Source organism: Microcaecilia unicolor, chromosome 11 (assembly GCF_901765095.1).
Source record: "Microcaecilia unicolor chromosome 11, aMicUni1.1, whole genome shotgun sequence".
Classification (NCBI taxonomy): domain Eukaryota; kingdom Metazoa; phylum Chordata; class Amphibia; order Gymnophiona; family Siphonopidae; genus Microcaecilia; species Microcaecilia unicolor.
In genome coordinates this window covers 108,775,961-108,784,538 of record NC_044041.1, presented here as the reverse complement: position 1 = coordinate 108,784,538, position 8,578 = coordinate 108,775,961, and the positions used below count along the sequence as shown (strand labels likewise).

At 44.6% G+C, this 8,578-nt stretch overlaps 1 protein-coding gene across 2 annotated transcripts in view; it reads left to right on the top strand.

The window, feature by feature from the left end:
- The first annotated feature begins 397 nt into the window (after window positions 1–397).
- Window positions 398–8,578, top strand: part of NRTN (neurturin) — a 147,530-nt gene continuing 139,349 nt past the window's right edge. For both annotated transcript variants that reach the window (XM_030219792.1, XM_030219791.1), the window contains exon 1: window positions 398–1,498. The gene's annotated coding sequence lies outside the window, so the exon portion shown is untranslated. The remainder of the gene's footprint in view (window positions 1,499–8,578) is intronic.

The window sequence follows — 8,578 nt, the reverse complement described above, 5'->3', positions numbered from 1 at the left end:
ATGAGCAGTGAAGTGCATATTGAAAGGTCAGAGTCTGAGCCCCAGCTCTCAATGAAAAAGTCCGCTGATACTAGGCATTTGTTTTGGGGCTAGATTACATCTCCATTTGAATCCCTGGGCTAACCTGGGTCTGAGTCGATTTACACCGGGCTATGGTCGTGGGAGATTGTTTTAGGAAAAATAATTGTCACCTGGTACTAAAGTCCTGTCATTTGCTGCCTCACTAACTTTTGCCTGCTGCTCTTCTTTTCTGAATGAAATAACTCGATTGTGCAATGCCTGGAGCTCCACCGCACAGCAAGGAAGCCGTCAGTAACCTGATACCCTGATCCACGAGGAGGAGTTAGAGGGAAGGGGGAAAGAGAATAAAGAGAGAGGAACAAAACTCATCCTGACAGCAAGTCTCCAGAAACCTATTTCGCTCAATCTCCACTTCACATCTCTCGGATACTTTCGTAATTCTCTACGAAAACTCTCAAGATCTGGCAAAATAGGAAAGAGAAGAGTTAGCAGAGGCAACGAGCTCTCATCAGCACTTGGAAGGATCCACTGAAGGAGAGGGGGTACAGAGGAGCTAAAGCTGGACGAGGCAGCCCCCACCCCCGGAGTGCCTGCTGGTGCCGCGTATACCCTAGCGGAGGAAATACCTGGGAATCCAGAAAGTAGCATCACAGAAGCGGAGGGAAGGGATATGTCCGTTTAACCGAATACGAGTCCCCGGGCTCCTGGAGAACGTGTTTGGGCTCAGATCCGCGGATCAAGGTGAGTGCCCGCAGGGGTCCGGCAAAAGCAACAAGATATCACTGGGAGAAAAGAAACGTATTTTACTAGGCTTCGCCTAGAGGGCCTGAGAGATCCTTGGACACTGAGAACACAACTTCTCAAGGGAAAGCGAACAAAAGTATCCCATTTTGTATTTAAGGTATGAAGGAAAGAGTGACCTGAGATTGAGAAGCAGGTGAAACTGGACTGCAGAAAACAGTCCTACGTAAACTTTCCTTCAGCAATCTCCGTAGGAAGAAATAGACTGATCTTCAGAGGAGCCTTTGCAGGTTTTTGACTATGAAGCTGATCAGATCATCATAGACTCGATGGGGCTCCTTTAATATATAGTTCCCCACTCTCTGTGAGTTTTCCGGGCCCAAGGCACTAGCTGCCTGCTGGATTTCTGCCCTTTGGGACTGGCCACCATGGGACTTCATGGCGAGAAGCGAGGTCTGCTCGGACCATGGCTGCTGCACTGAGCAGAGGAAGGATGGTGGCCAGAAGTATGACGATGCCCCAGCTCGACTTAAAGGGTTAACAGACCACCAGTGGGGTTAGGATCCGCTGCCCTGTTGTGGGCGTCTATTCTTCCACTCAATGGATGGCACAGACCAGTCAAAATTTAGGTACATTATACACTTCTTAATGGCTTTGAGTTGTTTTCATTTCTCCTACTTTGGAACCAAAGAGAAGACCGCTGTCTGACTAGCCATCTGGCCTGTCCCAACTAAAGGTAGGAAGGTCCGTGTTTTTGTCTCTGGTCGCTTTTCCTTCCTTCTTTAAATTGTAAACAATATATGATGTAGAATTACGGATAAGATGCTCGTGGTTTGTAGTAACAATCATAGCTAAGTTTTAATGAATTTCGTTTTTAGTAAGAGGGTCCTCAAGAATGCTGACTAAACCCAGACTAGTGAGAGGGAGCTGTGGGAATCCCAATAGTGCTTACTGCTGCCAATTTATTTCTGGGGGATTCAACGACAGCCTTGCCCTGTTAAAAAGCGTCTGAAATTAACCTAGTATAAAACAAAAAGTCGCCTTCACTTTCTTGGGGGTGGTTCCCTTTGCTGATCAGACGGCTGAGATACAACCCTCACCCCTGGACAGGGCATGGGTTTGTAGCATAGAAACTAGCTTGTGGAGGCTGAGCACCCCAGTATTGAGCAAGCTCCTTCATTGTGTCTAGGGAAGGGTAATTTATGATTGGCACCCCTGATCACTTGGAAGTGTCGGCGCCTACGGGTAATCCTGTACAAAAGGCCAGTGACAAATTTCCGTTTTCATTTCAGCCATGATGACTATTCTTTTTTTTTTTTTTTTGCTCTCCGGGCTACAGCGCGCTTTATTAACCAGCTAACGCGCGTTAAGCTTGCCTCTGCGGGCTTTGGGAAGTCACTTTCCTGGTGGGAAGACCTGGGGGGAAGGCGCCTGAAGAGCTGGTACTGGGGAAGGGTTCTGTGAACGGAAAGTACTCCAGTCCTGTGTGTCAGAGCTAGACACACTCTCTGGGACAGGTATGGAAATCATCCTGTCTATTAGAGAGATGGGGAATAGGTGGTTCTGTTCTCTGTTCTAGAGCTAACAGTCGACAAAATGAAATCGCACAAATTATGTTCATTTTTGGAGGCAAAAAGAAAACCATCCGCCAAGGTCCAACAGAAAGTGGTTCGTAAAAATACTGTCACGCGTTAATTGAATCAAAACCTATATATTTGGGGAGGGGGATGTTATTTAACATATTTTTTGTTAGCTGGGCCCAATGCAACGTATTGATAGAAATTTTAGTTTAATCTCCTAGCCATATGTATTTTATTTCCCTATTAAGCCCTTTCCCTCACCGTCTATTATATAGATAGCTCAAATAGGAATCAAACGTCCAGCCAGGACAAGCCAGAAGGTGACCCCCCATCCCTACCAAGAAATGTATTTATGTATTGACATTTTTATCCCACATTATCCCAAGATGTGCTGAAGTTCAACGAGCAGAGAGCTCAGTCTTAGAATCTCTGAAAACATTGCCATGATTCAGGGCTCATCATACGCGTTGGTTAAACGAGAAGCAGCGGAATTAACTAGGGGAAGATGTAATTAGCGAGGAACAAGGGAATGACAGGCCCAACAATGCAGACTAAAAAAAGCTGTGACCTCTGCCTGCGTGGGCTGCACAGCACCCCCCCCCCCCCCCCCCCCCAAACACTGCTGCTGTAGGGCTGAGTTAGGAGGCTGGTGCTGCTGCCATGTTGCCATCCTCTCCTTTCTGGAGTGATATAAGCAGTGCATTTTTTCTGTTGAAAAAGGTGTACTCAAATGCCAGGCCCCCCTTCAGCGGTGGGGTGATCACTGAGGGACCCACCCCACAATAGCCAGGCCCCCTGCAACCAGTCACAGGATCTATGACAAGGCAGAATTGGTGTGTAGAGCCTGAGCTCTTTCATTAAAACTTGGGGTCCATGGGTCAATTTTAGCAGACAATGGAAAAGGTGCCTGTACTCAGTACCCCCTCAAAAAAAGCCCTGGTTATAAGTAATCAATGTCTAGATGAATCTAGAGAGATAACCCGATCTCTTCCACCCCCTTTGTCAGACTTCAGACTCACAGCTTCTCTGCATTGTTGGCCTATATTTCTTCCACCCTGCTAATTACAATACCTACTGCAACTGAATGTATATCGCTTCAATAGCTTTCAAGCGGTGCATATGAAAATTCATTTTTTTAAAAATCAATCAGGGGTCCTTTTACAAAGACACACTGAAAAATGGCTTGCGGTAGTGTAGGTGCGAGTTTTGGGCGTGCGCCGATCCATTTTTTAGCGCACCTGTAAAAAAAAAAGGCCTTTTTTTGTTGCCAAAAATGGACGTGCGGCAAAATCAAAACTGCCACGCGTCCATTTTGGGTCTGAGACCTTAATGCCAGCCATTGACCTAACGGTAAAGACTCATGCGGTAACCGGGCGGTAATGACCTACACGCACCAAATGCCACTTGGCGCACGTCCGTTACGGGTGCCCAAAAAGAAAAAATATTTTTCAGACACGCCTATGGGATGTGCACCAAAAATGAAATTACCGCGAGAGCCACATGGTAGTCGGGCAGTAACTCCATTTTGGCGCACGTTGGGTGCGCGTAGATGCTTACGCAGCTGAGTAAAAGGACTCCTCAATAAATGGAGCTGTTGATACACAGTCCCCCAGACTAAGGTTAGGCCTAATAACCTATGATTAATTATTAAAACAGCAGCCAGTGCTGTAGTAGAAGGAAATATTTTGAACCCTTAAGCTTCGCAGTGACAGTAGTTTACTGTTCATAATCAGAAAAAGGAAAACTTGGACAGTATCCTGAAAAGAGAAGATCTGAATATAGTTGTGAGTGGGTGGGAATAAGAACCAGTGAGTTATATCATGGGATTGTTCCCCCCCCCCCCCCCCCCCCCAATCCAAATTTCTGTGGATTTAGGAGAACACAGAGTTCTTGAACTTCGAGTGGTGATGAAGAAGCCTTGGGGCACGGATGCCCTTTCATCCCTCCCTTTCGATACATCCAGGAATAGAGATTTGCTGGGCTGCACAAACCCATCCTGTGTTTTGGACTTGAAAAATATGCACAGTCCTAATAGATTATATAACTCAGCTAGGAACAATGAAAAATCCCTTCTCAATCCAGCCCAGATAACGGCTGCTCTGTCTGTCCTCCATCTATGAGATCTGACCTAGGGCACATAATGGTTTGTATCTAAGCCATGTTGCCTAACAGCTAGTATGTAGCTTATGAAATCAAAACATCCGGATCACAGTATGATAGGAGCTGAAGCACAACATGGAATTTATGCTAGTTTTGGTGTTTGATCTGCTCACACCTTTTCAGTAGTACCTCACTGGGTACTTCCCTGTCCCTGGAGGGCTCACAATCTAAGTTAGTACTTGAGGCAATGGAGGGTTAAGTGACTTGCCCAAGATCACAAGAAGCAGCAGTGGGATTTGAACTGGTCACCTCTGGATGTCAAGCCTGGTGCTCTAACAGTTAGGCCACTCCTTCATATTTGCATATAAGGGTGAATTCTATATATGGTGCAAAGAAAAAATGGCACCAAAGAAGTGCTATTCTATAAGCCACCTTAAAGTTAGGCATGGTTTATAGAATAGCCCTTATGCCCGGGACTTGTGCCTAACTTTAGCTGCCACAGTGAGAGAGAGAGTGACCCTGCTCAGCCATAGTGAGAGAGAGAGAACTGCTGATCAGCATTTATGCTGTTTTTCTGTGTTCAAGAGCTGCTACTTGCTGTTTTGGATGCAGACATACTAATTAAGGGGAAACACTCTTTTGCCCTTTATTAGTGTGCTGTAAACCCCTGATGCAGCCTTTTAAGGCGAAACGTGGCCACATAGGGTAGCCGGCAATAAATCATCTCAGCTATACACCATTTAGTCTGCTTTTTTTGTTTGATGATAACTTTAGGTGTGGCCATTTGCACCAGCTGAAACGTGGTACAAATGTACATGCCTAAGGGTACCTTTTACAAAGGCGCACTAGCATTTTTAGCACGTACTAAAAATAAGCATGCGCTAAACGTAAGAGACGCCCATATATTCCTATGGGCGTCTCTAGTGTTAGCACATGCTAATCATTAGCATGTGCTAAAAATAATAGTGCGGCTTTGTAAAATACCCCCTAAATTAGGCATGTATCCCTGCTATTTTAGAACAATGTTTATAAATGTTAGGAACGCTCCCCCCATTCCGCCCATGACCCTTCCATTTTTGCGCCCCTATTATCTATTCATACCTAAATTTTAGGTGTGGATCCCGCACTTAAATTTATGCATGTAAGTTCCAATTAGATCTAATTAGCGTCAATAATTGTTTGTTAAAATGCCACATTAGTACTAATTGGCTCATTATTCAATTAAATTGTGTGCATGTTTTTTTGGCATAATTAGGGGGATGATGTACACTTTTTTAAAAGAGTGCACACTATCCCTGTAATTCTATAAACTTGCAAGCTCAAATATTTTGATTATTATCTATATTTGTGCATACAAGTTATAGAACAGGATGAGTTGTGTGCATAATTTAATTCAAAATTGGCTAGAAGTGGCACTAATTAGCACCAATTAGTGGTTACGTATGTAGCTGCCTTTAGTCACGTTTCTATAAGTTGCATGCTCAAATTCCAGAGCGTACAACTTCAAGGCGGTGAGGAGCTGGGAGGGGCATGGGCAGAAGTGTTGGCAGGTTGAGGTGCTGGGTGGAGTGGAGAGTGGACTGCTGGTGGTGCCGGCGCGAATTTTAAATGTGACAGATCACGTGAAAAATAGGTGCTGTCGCCCATCAGAAGTCCATTTGGGGAGCTGTTGCTCCCATGGTGACCCATCTAGCTATGCCTCTGGGAATGGGTGGATTGGGGGCATTATAAGCAGTTTCACATGCGGGTAACAGAAAACTATCATGTATACGCTTAACTTCCTACAGTTAGACACGAGCATTTACACCAGACAATGAGCTGGTGTAAATACTTGCACCTAAAGATAGGCATGTAAATGCGGACTTTACTTTATAATGGCAATTGCACGTGGAACTGCCATTATAGAATTTGCCTTTAGGGCGCATCATCCTGGTGCTTAAATTTTGGTGACTTTTTGAGAATTTACCCCTATATGCACGTAGGCCAGATTCTCTATATGGCGCCTGAAAAATGTATGTGGAAAAAAACACGCCTAGGAATATTCTCTAAAGTATGCCTAAATTTTAGAGAATCAGCTTACATTTTCACGTGGTATATAGAGGTACGCCGAGCACTTCTCCACGTGACCAAATTTAGGGGGTCTTTTACATTAGAAATTCCATGATCATGTACTGCTTAGCCTAGTAGGTTATAAACATATGGAGGGGATAGCCACCTTGAATAAACATTCCTTCAGCTGCTTTCTAGATGCTACAAGCGGACCAGTTGATCTTCACTTTAATGCTAGGGAGTTCCACAGTGTTGGACCTGCTGCGGAAAAGATTCAAGAATGGTCCTCACCCAAACATAGCAGCCAAAATGATGTAAAATCTAGCAAAGTCTGACCTATTTGGATAGTACATAAGTAAAAAAAGACCAAGGGTCCATCGAGCCCAGCATCCTGTCCACGACAGTGGCCAATCCAGGCCAAGGGCACCTGGCGAGCTTCCCAAACGTACAAACATTCTATACATGTTATTCCTGGAATTGTGGATTTTTCCCAAGTCCATTTAGTAGTGGTTTATGGACTTGTTCTTTAGGAAACCGTAAGCTAACCGCCTTCACCACATTCTCCGGCAACGAATTCCAGAGTTTAATTATGAGTTGGGTGAAGAAACATTTTCTCCGATTTCTTTTAAATTTACTACACTGTAGTTTCATCACATGCCCCCTAGTTCTAGTATTTTTGGAAAGCGTGAACAGACGCTTCACATCCACCTGTTCCACTCCACTCATTATTTTATATACCTCTATCATGTCTCCCCTCAGCTGTCTCTTCTCCAAAATGAAAAGCCCTAGCCTCCTTAGTCTTTCTTCATAGGGAAGTCATCCCATCCCCGCTATCATTTTAGTCACCCTTCACTTCACCTTTTCCAATTCTACTATATCTTTCTTGAGATGCGGCGACCAGAATTGAACACAGTACTCAAGGTGCGGTCGCACCTGTTTTCCATACCTTTCCTAATAATACCCAACATTCTATTTGCTTTCCTAGCCGCAGCAGCACACTGAGCAGAAGGTTTCAGTGTAGTATCGATGACGACACCCAGATCCCTTTCTTGGTCCGTAACTCCTAACGTGGAACCTTGCATGATGTAGCTATAATTCGGGTTCTTTTTCCCCACATGCATCACCTTGCACTTGTTCACATTAAACGTCATCTGCCATTTAGCCGCCCAGTCTCCCAGTCTTGTAAGGTCCTTTTGTAATTTTTCACAATCCTGTCACGAGTTAGACTCTGGAACTCATTGCCGGAGAAGGTAGTGATGGCAGCTGGCCTTGCTGAGTTTAAAGGGGGTCTGGACAGATTCCTGAAGGAAAAGTCCATTGATCGTTATTAAATTCTGGGTTTTTGCCAGGTTCTTGGGGCCTGGATTGGCTGCTGTCGGAGACAGAGTGCTGGGCTTGATGGACCTTTGGTCTTTTCCCAGCGTGGCAGTGCTTATGTACTTATGCTTATGTACTTATGTACTTTGTGTCATCAGCAAATTTAATTACCTCGCTAGTTACTCCCATCTCTAAATCATTTATAAATATATTAAAAAGCAGCGGTCCTAGCATTGACCCCTGAGGAACCCCACTAACTACCCTTCTCCACTGTGAATACTGCCCATTTAACCCCACTCTCTGTTTCCTATCCTTCAACCAGTTTTTAATCCACAATAGGACATTTCCTCCTATCCCATGACCCTCCAATTTCCTCTGTAGCCTTTCATGAGGTACCTTGTCAAACACCTTTTGAAAATCCAGATACACGATATCAACTGGCTCTCCTTTGTCCACATGTTTGTTTACTCCTTCAAAGAATTGAAGTAAATTGGTCAGGCAAGATTTCCCCACACAAAAGCTGTGCTGACTTGGTCTCAGTAATCCATGTCCTTGGATGTGGTCTGTAATTTTGTTTTTGATAATAGCCTCTACCATTTTTTTAGTAGAGCACCGGTTCAAATCCCGCTGCTGCTCCTTGTGATCTTGGGCAAGTCACTTAACCCTCCATTGCCTCAGGTACAAACTTAGATTGTGAGCCCTCCTGGGACAGTAAAATATCCAGAGTACCTGAATGTAACTCACCTTGAGCTACTACTGAAAAAGGTGTG